This window comes from Bombina bombina, chromosome 1, assembly GCF_027579735.1.
Source record: "Bombina bombina isolate aBomBom1 chromosome 1, aBomBom1.pri, whole genome shotgun sequence".
In the NCBI taxonomy this organism is placed as follows: Eukaryota; Metazoa; Chordata; class Amphibia; order Anura; family Bombinatoridae; genus Bombina; species Bombina bombina.
The window spans coordinates 1,031,555,882-1,031,569,677 of record NC_069499.1 but is presented as its reverse complement, the minus strand read 5'-3'; the positions used below and the strand labels follow the sequence as shown (position 1 = coordinate 1,031,569,677).

Genomic DNA, 13,796 nt, shown 5'->3' with positions numbered 1-13,796 from the left:
CCATGAGCTAGTGACGTATGGGATAATGACTACCCAAGATGTGGATCTTCCACGCAAGAGTCACTAGAGAGGGAGGGATAAAATAAAGACAGCCAATTCCGCTGAAAATAATCCACACCCAAAATAAAGTTTAAATCTTAAATGAAAAAAACTGAAATTATAAGCAGAAGAATCAAACTGAAACAGCTGCCTGAAGTACTTTTCTACCAAAAACTGCTTCAGAAGAAGAAAAACACATCAAAATGGTAGAATTTAGTAAAAGTATGCAAAGAAGACCAAGTTGCTGCTTTGCAAATCTGATCAACCGAAGCTTCATTCCTAAACGCCCAGGAAGTAGAAACTGACCTAGTAGAATGAGCTGTAATCCTTTGAGGCGGAGTTTTACCCGACTCGACATAAGCATGATGAATTAAAGATTTCAACCAAGATGCCAAAGAAATGGCTGAGGCCTTCTGACCTTTCCTAGAACCGGAAAAGATAACAAATAGACTAGAAGTCTTTCGGAAATTCTTAGTAGCTTCAACATAATATTTCAAAGCTCTAACTACATCCAAAGAATGCAATGATCTCTCCTTAGAATTCTTAGGATTAGGACACAATGAAGGAACCACGATTTCTCTAATGTTGTTAGAATTCACAACCTTAGGTAAAAATTTAAAAGAAGTTCGCAACACCGCCTTATCCTGATGAAAAATCAGAAAAGGAGACTCACAAGAAAGAGCAGATAATTCAGAAACTCTTCTAGCAGAAGAGATGGCCAAAAGAAACAAAACTTTCCAAGAAAGTAATTTAATGTCCAGTGAATGCATAGGTTCAAACGGAGGAGCTTGAAGAGCCCCCAGAACCAAATTCAAACTCCAAGGAGGAGAGATTGACTTAATTACAGGTTTTATACGAACCAAAGCTTGTACAAAACAATGAATATCAGGAAGATTAGCAATCTTTCTGTGAAAAAGAACAGAAAGAGCAGAGATTTGTCCTTTCAAGGAACTTGCAGACAAACCTTTATCCAAACCATCCTGAAGAAACTGTAAAATTCTCGGAATTCTAAAAGAATGCCAGAAAAAATGATGAGAAAGACACCAAGAAATGTAAATCTTCCAGACTCGATAATATATCTTTCTAGATACAGATTTACGAGCCTGTAACATAGTATTAATCACAGAGTCAGAGAAACCTCTTTGACTAAGAATCAAGCGTTCAATCTCCATACCTTCAACTTTAAGATCTTGATGGAAAAAAGGACCTTGTGAAAGAAGGTCTGGTCTTAACGGAAGAGTCCACGGTTGGCAAGAGGCCATCCGGACAAGATCTGCATACCAAAACCTGTGAGGCCATGCTGGAGCCACCAGCAGAACAAACGAGCATTCCTTCAGAATCTTGGAGATTACTCTTGGAAGAAGAACTAGAGGCGGAAAGATATAGGCAGGACGATACTTCCAAGGAAATGACAATGCATCCACTGCTTCCGCCTGAGGATCCGTGGATCTGGACAGATACCTGGGAAGTTTCTTGTTTAGATGAGAAGCCATCAGATCTATTTCTGGAAGTCCCCACATTTGAACAATCTGAAGAAATACCTCTGGGTGAAGAGACCATTCGCCCGGATGTAACGTTTGGCGACTGAAATAATCCGCTTCCCAATTGTCTATACCTGGGATATGAACCGCAGAAATTAGACAGGAGCTGGATTCCGCCCAAACCAGAATTCGAGATACTTCTTTCATAGCCAGAGGACTGTGAGTCCCTCCTTGATGATTGATATATGCCACAGTTGTGACATTGTCTGTCTGAAAACAAATGAACGATTCTCTCTTTAGAAGAGGCCATGACTGAAGAGCTCTGAAAATTGCACGGAGTTCCAAAATATTGATTGGTAATCTCACCTCCTGAGATTCCCAAACCCCTTGTGCTGTCAGAGACCCCCAAACAGCTCCCCAACCTGTCAGACTTGCATCTGTTGAAATCACAGTCCAGGTTGGAAGAACAAAAGAAGCCCCCTGAACTAAACGATGGTGATCTGTCCACCACGTCAGAGAGTGTCGTACAAACGGTTTTAAAGATATCAATTGATATATCTTTGTGTAATCCCTGCTCACTGGTTCAGCATACAGAGCTGAAGAGGTCACATGTGAAAACGAGCAAAGGGGATCGCGTCCGATGCAGCAGTCATAAGACCTAGAATTTCCATGCATAAGGCTACCGAAGGGAATGATTGAGACTGAAGGTTTCGACAAGCTGAAACCAATTTTAGACGTCTCTTGTCTGTCAGAGACAGAGTCATGGACACTGAATCTATCTGGAAACCAGTGATGTGCAGTCACTAGAGGCAGGTGAGGCAGTGCTTCACCTCTCATATGGGCAAAAATATATATTTTTTTATTGACTTTAAAAAAAAAAAAAAAAAAAAATGTATTTTTTTTCCCCCAGCATTTTTTTTTTTCACAGCTATATGTTGTGCAATGAAGAGGCACAAGCAGGTCTGCCCACCATTACACAACATGCTGCGCCATCTACTGGATGAAAGTGGTTAAGATCATTGCATGGCCCATTAACTGCTTATTTGAGGCAGTCCTATTTGGGCTGAACCAATCCAGTGAGAGGCATTAGTAAATGGAACTTAAAGTTAGGGCTGGATGTTAAATGATATAAAATAAAACAAAAACGGAAAAAAACAACTTTCATTTATTTTGTTGCTGTCCTGTGAACCTGCTAGCTTTGCTAAAGTGAAAAAGAGAGTTCTGTTCTTCCCCTCTAAGTGCAGTGGAATGTGCCACTGTCACTTCCTGAATCCTTACAGAGCAGGAAGAGAGAAGCACAGAGAGCACTGTTTCAGCCCCATCTTATTAAAGTAAGATTTTACTGAAAAGGATTCTGTTAGTGAAAATGATAATTCAATGAATGTGGTTTAGTGTTTTTTTTTTACTCTTTTACAGCAAAGGATTGTTTTTGTATTTTGCTTACTCAAACTTTACACCCACTAACTTAGCAGCTTGCCTCTGTACTGCACACTAATGTATGGTCTCATTTAGTTATAGTCTCACTTAGTTATAGTCTCAGTCTCTGTAGCTTTGCTGTTTTATTACTTAAAAATGCAGTGGTCCCTCTCCCCCCCCCTTGTATGTGTGTGTGTGTGTCTCTCTCTCTCTATCCATCTCTCTCCTTATGTGTTGTTCTCCCCCATGGTCTCTTTCTCTCTCTGTCTCTCTTCCTCCCCCTCAGACTCTCTCATCCCTTATGTGTCTCTAACCCTCTGTGTGTGATTGTGTCTCTCTCTAACCCTCTGTGTGTGATTGTGTGTGTGTCTCTCTCTCTCTCTCTCTAACCCTCTGTGTGTGATTGTGTCTCTCTCTAACCCTATGTGTGTGATTGTGTCTCGCTCTCTCTTTCTCTCTAACCCTCTGTGTGTGATTGTGTCTCTCTCTAACCCTCTGTGTGTGATTGTGTGTCTCTCTAACCCTCTGTGTGTGATTGTGTCTCTCTCTCTCTATCTCTAACCCTCTGTGTGTGATTGTGTCTCTCTCTAACCCTCTGTGTGTGATTGTGTCTCTCTCTCTCTTTCTCTCTAACCCTCTGTGTGTGATTGTGTCTCTCTCTAACCCTCTGTGTGTGATTGTGTCTCTCTAACCCTCTGTGTGTGATTCTCTCTCTCTCTCTCTCTATCTCTAACCCTCTGTGTGTGATTGTGTCTCTCTCTAACCCTCTGTGTGTGATTGTGTCTCTCTCTCTTTCTCTCTAACCCTCTGTGTGTGATTGTGTCTCTCTCTTTCTCTCTAACCCTCTGTGTGTGATTGTGTCTCTCTCTCTCTCTCTTTCTTTCTCTCTCTAACCCTCTGTGTGTGATTGTGTGTGTCTAGCTCTCTCTTTCTCTCTCTCTAACCCTCTGTGTGTGATTGTGTCTCTCTCTCTCTTTCTCTCTCTCTAACCCTCTGTGTGTGATTGTGTCTCTAACCCTCTGTGTGTGATTGTGTCTCTCTCTTTCTCTCTCTCTAACCCTCTGTGTGTGATTGTGTCTCTCGCTCTCTCTCTAACACTCTGTGTGTGATTGTGTCTCTTGCGCTCTCTCTAACCCTCTGTGTGTGATTGTGTGTCTCTCTCTTTCTCTCTAACCCTCTGTGTGTGATTGTGTCTCTCTCTCTCTCTCTTTCTCTCTCTCTCTAACCCTCTGTGTGTGATTGTGTCTCTTGCGCTCTCTCTAACCCTCTGTGTGTGATTGTGTGTCTCTCTCTCTCTTTCTCTCTAACCCTCTGTGTGTGATTGTGTCTCTCTCTCTCTCTCTCTCTTTCTTTCTCTCTCTCTCTAACCCTCTGTGTGTGATTGTGTCTCTCTCTCTCTTTCTCTCTCTCTAACCCTCTGTGTGTGATTGTGTCTCTCTCTAACCCTCTGTGTGTGATTGTGTCTCTCTCTCTCTTTCTCTCTCTCTAACCCTCTGTGTGTGATTGTGTCTCTCTCTAACCCTCTGTGTGTGATTGTGTCTCTCTCTTTCTCTCTCTCTCTCTCTAACCCTCTGTGTGTGATTGTGTCTCTCACTCTCTCTCTAACCCTCTGTGTGTGATTGTGTCTCTCTTTCTCTCTCTAACCCTCTGTGTGTGATTGTGTCTCTCTTTCTCTCTCTAACCCTGAGTGTGATTGTGTCTCTTTCTTTCTCTCTCTCTCTCTAACCCTCTGTGTGTGATTGTGTCTCTCTTTCTCTAACCCTCTGTATGTGATTGAATCATTGTGTCTCTCTCTCTCTTTCTCTCTCTCTAACCCTCTGTGTGTGATTGTCTCTCTCTCTCTCTTTATTTCTCTCTCTCTCTAACCCTCTGTGTGTGATTGTGTGTCTCTCTCTCTTTCTCTCTCTCTCTAACTCCTCTGTGTGTAATTGTCTCTCTCTCTTTCTCTCTCTAACCCTCTGTGTGATTGTGTCTCTCTCTCTTTCTCTCTCTCTAACCCTCTGTGTGTGATTGTGTCTCTCTCTCTTTCTCTCTCTCTCTAACCCCTCTGTGTGTGATTGTCTCTCTCTCTTTCTCTCTCTCTCTCTCTAACCCCTCTGTGTGTGATTGTGTCTCTCTCTCTTTCTCTCTAACCCTCTGTGTCTCTCTCCCCCGTCTGTCTCTCCCTCTCCCCCCGAATGCTTTTCTGTGTTTCTGTCTACCTTTTATTTATTTAATTAATGAATTGATAGTGCCACCTGATGGTGTGGCTTTATTTAAAGGGGTGAGGCCAAGCTCCCCACCATCTTTAAATTTCACCAGCCGCCACTGGATCAAGACATTTTTATATTTACTGCATAATGAAAGAATCTATAAGCATAATTTGCAGCATTAAAGTATGTTTTAAACATATTTTAATGGGCATGGATTTCTAGATCTCATAATCAGAGCAAGCATTGTGTTATCTGGCAAGAGTTTCTGTTACAATCCTTTTAGACTAAAATCAGATGTTTACTAAGTTGACCAGTTTTCCAAGACACCATTTAAAGGGACATGAAACCCATATCAATCCGATATGCAAATTTAAATAACTTTCCAATTTACATCTAATATCTATTTTTTTTCATTCTTTTGATATCCTTTGTTGAAAAACATATCTAAATATGCTCAGTAGCTGCTGATTGGTGGCTGCACATAGATACCACATGTGATTGGCTCACCCATGTGCATTGCTATTTCTTCAACAAAGGATATCTAAAGAATGAAGGCGTATCCTAGCCACTGCCTCACCAGCCTCTGACGTCACTGCACGTCACTGCTGGAAACCTAAAAAGGTTACCCTTGTCTGAGGAATCAATGAACTTTTCGGCAAATTGATCCTCCAACCATGATCTCGAAGAAACAATACGAGTCGATTCGTATGAGATTCTGCTAAATGTGAAGACTGAGCAAGTACCAAGATATCGTCCAAATAAGGAAATACCACAATACCCTGTTCTCTGATTACAGACAGAAGGGCACAGAGAACCTTTGAAAAAATCCTTGGAGCTGTTGCTAGGCCAAACGGCAGAGCCACAAATTGGTAATGCTTGTCTAGGAAAGAGAATCTCAGAAACTGATAGTGATCTGGATGAATCGGAATATGCAGATATGCATCCTGTAAATCTATTGTGGACATATAATGCCCTTGCTGAACAAAAGGCAGAATAGTCCTTATAGTTACCATTTTGAATGTTGGTATCCTTACATAACAATTCAATATTTTTAGATCCAGAACTGGTCTGAAGGAATTCTCCTTCTTTGGTACAATGAAGAGATTTGAATAAAACCCCAGTCCCTGTTCCAGAACTGGAACTGGCATAATTACTCCAGCCAACTCTAGATCTGAAACACATTTCAGAAATGCTTGAGCCGTCGCTGGATTTACTGGGACACGGGAAAGAAAAAATCTCTTTTCAGGAGGCCTTATCTTGAAGCCAATTCTGTACCCTTCTGAAACAATGTTCTGAATCCAAAGATTGTGAATTGAATTGATCCAAATTTCTTTGAAAAATCGTAATCTGCCCCCCACCAGCTGGGCTGGAATGAGGGCCGCACCTTCATGTGGACTTGGGAGCTGGCTTTGGTTTTCTAAAAGGCTTCGATTTATTCCAGACTGGAGATGGTTTCCAGACTGATACCGCTCCTGTGAGTGAAGGATCAGGCTTTTGTTCCTTATTGTGACGAAAGGAACGAAAACGATTATTAGACCTAAATTTACCTTTAGATTTTTTATCCTGTGGTAAAAAAGTTCCTTTCCCTCCAGTAACAGTTGAGATAATAGAATCCAACTGAGAACCAAATAATTGATTACCCTGGAAAGAAAGGGAAAGCAGAGTAGACTTAGAAGACATATCAGCATTCCAAGTTTTAAGCCATAAAGCTCTTCTAGCTAAAATAGCTAGAGACATATACCTGACATCAACTCTAATGATATCAAAGATGGCATCACAAATAAAGTTATTAGCATGTTGAAGAAGATTAACAATGCTATGAGAATTATGATCTGTTACTTGTTGCGCTAAAGCTTCTAACCAAAAAGTTGAAGCTGCAGCAACATCCGCTAAAGATATAGCAGGTCTAAGAAGATTACCTGAACATAAGTAAGCTTTTCTTAGAAAGGATTCAATTTTCCTATCTAAAGGATCCTTAAAGGAAGTACTATCTGCCGTAGGAATAGTAGTACGTTTAGCAAGAGTAGAGATAGCCCCATCAACTTTAGGGATTTTGTCCCAAAACTCTAATCTGTCAGATGGCGCAGGATATAATTGCTTAAAATGTTTAGAAGGAGTAAATGAATTACCCAAATTATTCCATTCCCTGGAGATTACTTCAGAAATAGCATCAGGGACAGGAAAAACTTCTGGAATAACTACAGGAGATTTAAAAACCTTATTTAAACGTTTAGATTTAGTATCAAGAGGACCAGAATCCTCTATTTCTAATGCAATTAAGACTTCTTTAAGTAAAAAACGAATAAATTCCATTTGAATAAATATGAAGATTTATCAGCATCAACCTCTGAGACAGAATCCTCTGAACCAGAGGAATCTCTATCAGAATCAGAATGATGATGTTCATTTAAAAATTCATCTGAAAAATGAGAAGTTTTAAAAGACCTTTTACGTTTACTAGAAGGAGGAATAACAGACATAGCCTTCTTAATGGATTTAGACACAAAATATCTTATGTTAACAGGAACACTAGTATTAGAAGTTGATGGAACAGCAACAGGTAATGTAACATTACTAAAGGAAATATTATCTGCATTAACAAGTTTGTCATGACATTCATTACAAACAACAGCTGGAGGAACAGATACCACAAGTTTACAGCAAATACACTTAACTTTGGTAGATCCAGCACCAGGCAGCGATTTTCCAATAGTATCTTCTGACTCAGGTTCAAACTGGGACATCTTGCAATATGTAATAGAAAAAACAACATATAAAGCAAAATTGATCAAATTCCTTAAATGACAGTTTCAGGAATGGGAAAAAATGCCAGAGAACAAGCTTCTAGCAAACAGAAGCAATAAATAATGAGACTTAAATAATGTGGAGACAAAAGTGACGCCCATATTTTTTAGCGCCAAAAAAGACGCCCACATTATTTGGCGCCTGAATGCTTTTGGCGCCAAAAATGACGCCACATCCGGAACGCCACACTTTTGGCGCAAAAAAAGTCAAAAAATGACGCAACTTCCGGCGACACGTATGACGCCGGAAATAGAAAAAAAAATTTGCGCCAAAAAAGTCCGCGCCAAGAATGACGCAATAAAATGAAGCATTTTCAGCCCCCGCGAACCTAACAGCCCACAGGGGAAAAAAGTCAATTTTAAGGTAAGAAAAAAAATGATTAATTCATATGCATTATCCCAAATATGAAACTGTCTGTCTGAAATAAGGAACGTTGAACATCCTGAGTCAAGGCAAATAAATGTTTGAACACATATATTTAGAACTTTATATAAAGTGCCCAACCATAGCTTAGAGTGTCACAGAAAATAAGACTTACTTAACCCAGGACACTCATCTACACGTAGTAGAAAGCCAAACCAGTACTGAAACGAGAATCAGTAGAGGTAATGGTATATATAAGAGTATATCGTTGATCTGAAAAGGGAGGTAAGAGATGAATCTCTACGACCGATAAGAGAACCTATGAAATAGACCCCGTAGAAGGAGATCATTGAATTCAAATAGGCAATACTCTCCTCACATCCCTCTGACATTCACTGCACGCTGAGAGGAAAACCGGGCTCCAACCTGCTGCGGAGCGCATATCAACGTAGAATCTAGCACAAACTTACTTCACCAACTCCATAGGAGGCAAAGTTTGTAAAACTGATTTGTGGGTGTGGTGAGGGGTGTATTTATAGGCATTTTGAGGTTTGGGAAACTTTGCCCCTCCTGGTAGGAATGTATATCCCATACATCACTAGCTCATGGACTCTTGCTAATTACATGAAAGAAAGATAGATAATCCCTTTATTACATATTTCCCAGTTTTGCATAACCAGCACAGTGATAATAATATACTTTTAACCTCTGTGATTATCTTGTATCTAAGCCTCTGCAAACTGCCCCTTTTTTCAGTTCTTTTGACAGACTTGCAGTCTAGCCAATCAGTGCCTGCTCCCAGATTACTTCACGTGCACGAGCACAGTGTTATCTATATGAAATATGTGAACTAACACCCTCTAGTGGTGAAAAACTGTTAAAATGCAATCTGAAAGAGGTGGGCTTCAAGGTCTAAGAAATTAGCATATGAACCTCCTAGGTTAAACTTTCAACTAAGAATACCAAGAGAACAAAGCAAAATTGGAGATAAAAGTAAATTGGAAAATTGTTTAAAATTACATGCTCTATCTGAATCATGAAAGTTTATTTTGGCCTAGACTGTCCCTTTAAGAAAAAAGTATTTTAAATGCGCCTAAAGTAATTCTCAAGTAGATATTACTTAGTCTTAATTTATATAGCTTTATCTGGATACATCTAACATATGGAATGTAAATATATTTGATTATGGATCTCAACTGTTTTAAGAGATATCGATTAGTTGAGGATTTTTTATATATGAAATGGCATATGCTAGCGTAAAAACAAACAACTCACTCCAAGTCCAAAAATAGAAAATAACAATTTTACTAATTAATTAAAAATAACGTACAATAAAATGAATATAGTTGATATCGCTTTAATTAGATTAATTTAATATTTTGAAAAAACTTAAAACTTTCAATTAGTTTTGAATTGATAAATCGTTATATTCAAAGTAAAAAAATATATAGGGTTAAACGGATCTGTTTAAAATTACTACAAAAAGTTTTAAAATAAATATAGTACAATGGAATAATTCTTTCTTAAAAGACTGTTGTAAAGGCTACATAAGCATATGATACATATCTATATTCTTATTTGTATTATCTCTCTATTGCAATCTAAGAGCATGAATATTTTACATCTACAGATAGATACAATCTTGATACAATTATGCTCTAGTTTTGTAACAGAATAAAGATACGTTTATTCAGCTGCTAGAAACAGATAATGTTACAACAAATACGCTGAAACAAACTATGTAAACTGCTTATAGATAAACCATTTAGTTCAGTGTGATAATTACATAAGTAAATTCACCGAGTTTGATGCTGAAATGAATATTTTAAAATGAACCTTTAAAATGAATCTTTAGAACGAAAAGTCAAAGTTATTTGCCCGGGGCTTAATAATGGAATGTTTTTATCTTCAGTTGAGGTAGATGTATTAAAGCAAAAGAATTGTTTTATCTACCGCCATACCGGTATATATTTTCGTGTAGACTTGATTTAGTTTTATGATCCAAAGTGTTGTTAGTGTACTTTACCTCTGACTGTTCTTGTTTCAGTGTCTTTGTGGCCTTTCCAATAAGGCAATCTTTGATGCAGTGGTGTGCAGACCTAGGTACGTCCTTTGAGCCAAACAAATATTTATCCTTCTATTTTTCTGCGGTATCCAAGGGAGTTCCTCTCGCAGTGTCTGAATAGACTTCTTGTGTGGTTTGGTTCACAACAGGCTACGTTACCTTTAGCGTCTTCTGCAGATGTTGTATTTGAAGTTGCGGTTAAGGCACCGATTCCTTGTAAATCCAAATAGTTAGAGAGCACTACGAATGAGTTTCGGCCGTCACCTGCAGCCTTTTTCAAACATAATGCTCATCTCAGTATTCGCGGTCTTATTTAAACTAACAGGGACCATCTTTTATTGGTTGGTTGAGGCGATATCTTATTGGATATTAATTCCTCCAATAGAGCAGTAGTACACAAATTATTTGTATGCACATTTTTCGTTAATGTTTTACAGTTAAAACGAAAAATTCTTGATTTCAAACCCTATTTTTTATTCTTTTATAAATAACGGATTTGTATAGTCAATTGGAAAAAATGTCAATTTGTTTATTATAAATATACAAGTCTTAAATTTAAAAACTTTCTTATTTCATATTGAAGGACTTAAAGGGCCAGTATACTGTAAAATAATTTTCCCTTAATGTGTTTACAATTGCTTTTTTTACCAACTGCAGAGTAAAAAATGTATGAAAATTAGCTTTTTAAGGCTTATTTGTGTTAATTTAAAGCTCTGATTTTGTGTTTTGAAGCCACAACCTAATAAAATGGGTTGAGCTTGTAGGTATAATCAGATCTCATTACTGTATCACATTGTGCAAATATACCTGCTTCTTTATCTTATATCTGTCCTTAAAACATTCACCAGTACTTTGAGAGAACAATGGAAAATCAACATTTTATTACCTTATCTCTGCTTTATCACACTGGGAGTGTAATTTCTTCTGCTGGCTGTGTTTACAAAGCTTATCTATAGCTGGTACGCGCGGCCACAAACTTTCAGAATAGGTGGGGATACCACATGCTAAATTAACAATTTCAAATGCCAATATAAGGGTAAAGGAGCTACTTGTAAACAATTTAATACACTCCAGCAGGTAAAGTGGATCATTTGGAACAAATTAAAGGGGAGAAAATTTTTGAGTAAACTGTCCCTTTAAGGATGTTATTTTTTAACAATATACTTCACAAATGTTTTATTATTGTGCTGTGGTCAATAGATCAAGATTAATAAATACATTGATAATTAAATAAAGTAATAACTAAAGTGATAGATAAAAAACTAATATATTCCTAACTAAAGAATTTTATTATTACATCAGGATTTTTTCAACACTAATGTTATCTGAAAGAAGTTGATATTTAATTCCATATATTCAATTTATATTAAATCAAACATATGGACAAATTTTACTTGTAAATTAGATTTATGGGTGATGGACTTATTATGATCAAATGTTTTTTGATGCCTATATAATGTAATCTATTTAAAATAATAACAGATCTACTCATGTGGGGATCTATGTGGTTATATCAGAACCAATATCTATATATAAATTTATTGGTTCAATATTCCAACAGATGAAATATCTGTATATGCATACATATCGATTGTTCTTCTCATCAGATTTCTTAGGGGTTTATTTGGTTAAATATTTTAGAAAGGGTTTTATACTAAATTCAATATTTAGTCCTTTGGTGTTTTAGTTTCTAAATCATATATCCATTTGTATTCTAGTTTTAGTAGCTCATTGTAGCGCATCTCCTCCTCTCCAATTGGGCTTAAGTTTATCAATTGCAATATATTTAACTTTTTTAAGTTGCAATTATTACATGTCAAAAAATGTTGTGGTACTGGTAGATCTTTATTTCTATCATCTTTTGCATTTTCTATTGAGAGTATGTGATCTCTCACTCTCTCCCTTACTGGTCTAGTTGATTCACCTATATATTGTTTCCCACAAAAACATTCTAAGAGGAAGATTATATTTTTATCTGTACAGCGTATTAATTGTTTAATTTCATACTCTTTTCCTGTAATATTGGATTTGAATTTCTCTCTTTTCTGAGTGTCTACATGCCTTACATGCATAGCATGGAAAAAAACAACAACTTTCTTTTCCTTCAAGGTCTTTATCTAACTTCCTGTTTTTCCTTAAATCTGTTGGAGCTAATCTAGTTTTAAGATTGTTTGCCTTTCTGTAAATAATTTCTGGGTTTTCTCCTATTATATCCTTTAATTTTTCATCTGATTTCAGTATGTTCCAATGTTTTTTTATTATCTTTTCCACCTTTTTATGATCTTTATTGTATTGGGTTATGAATGGTACCTTTGGAATTTTTTCTTTGTTGGATTTCTTTTTAGGATTATGTAATATGTAATTCTCGTTTTTATTTTTCACTAATTCTATTTGTTTATCTATTGAGTCACAATTGTACCCCCTTATCTGTAAATTTCTTTTTTAATACTTGTGATTGTTCCAAATCTTGTTCTTGTGAACAATTTTTCTTTATTCTCAATAATTGCCCTTTTGGGATATTATTTTTCCATCGGACATGGTGGCAGCTTTCCACATGTATGTAATTATTACTGTATACTACTTTAAAATGTGTTCTGGTATTTAAATTGATTATATATATCTCCAAATCTAAGAATATGATTTTCTCCTTACTTATCTCATAGGTGAATTTAAGGTTTTTATCATTATCATTCATTCTTTTATAGAATTCTTCAAACAATATTTTGTCGCCTTTCCAGATCATGAAAATATCTATATATCTTTTAAAACAAACCAGGTTTGCGCCCAGTGGTGTGTTTGTTAAGAAATCAGTTTCCCAAAGACCCATAAACAGATTAGCATAACTGGGAGCGAACCAGGTCCCCATGGCAGTACCACAGATTTGGTCATAGAAATTGCCTTCAAATGGAAAAAATTATGGGTCAAAATATACTTGATACTTTCAAGGAGGAAGTCTTTTTGTACTTCAACCATTTCTTCATCTCTACTTAAATATTGATCTACTGCATTTAGTCCATCTATGTGTCTTATACACGTGTATAGGGATGTCACGTCGCATGTAATAAGCCACATATCTTTCCATTCTATATCTTTCAGTAATTTGATTATGTGTGTTGAGTCTTTTAGATAACTGTCCAATACAACCACATGTTTCTGTAGAAACTTATCTACATACTCAGATAAATTTGAAGTTAGAGAACCTATACCTTAAACGATCGGGCGGCCTAGGTGGATCAATAACATCTTTGTGTATTTTGGGTAAAATATAAAATAGTGGTATTTTCGGAAATGCTGGTAGTAGATAATTAAATTCTGTATCTGTTAGTATTTATTTTTAGCTTCTGTAAGTAACATTTTTAATTCCAATTTATAGAAACTAGTGGGATTTCTAATTATTCCATTTGATTTATTTTAAGAATTTTGTAGTAATTTAAA

General features: G+C 36.8%; 1 protein-coding gene across 2 annotated transcripts in view; it reads right to left on the bottom strand.

Moving 5' to 3' along the window:
* DDX27 (DEAD-box helicase 27) overlaps nt 1-13,796 on the bottom strand; it is an 86,925-nt gene that overhangs the window by 49,669 nt on the left and 23,460 nt on the right. The window lies entirely within an intron of this gene.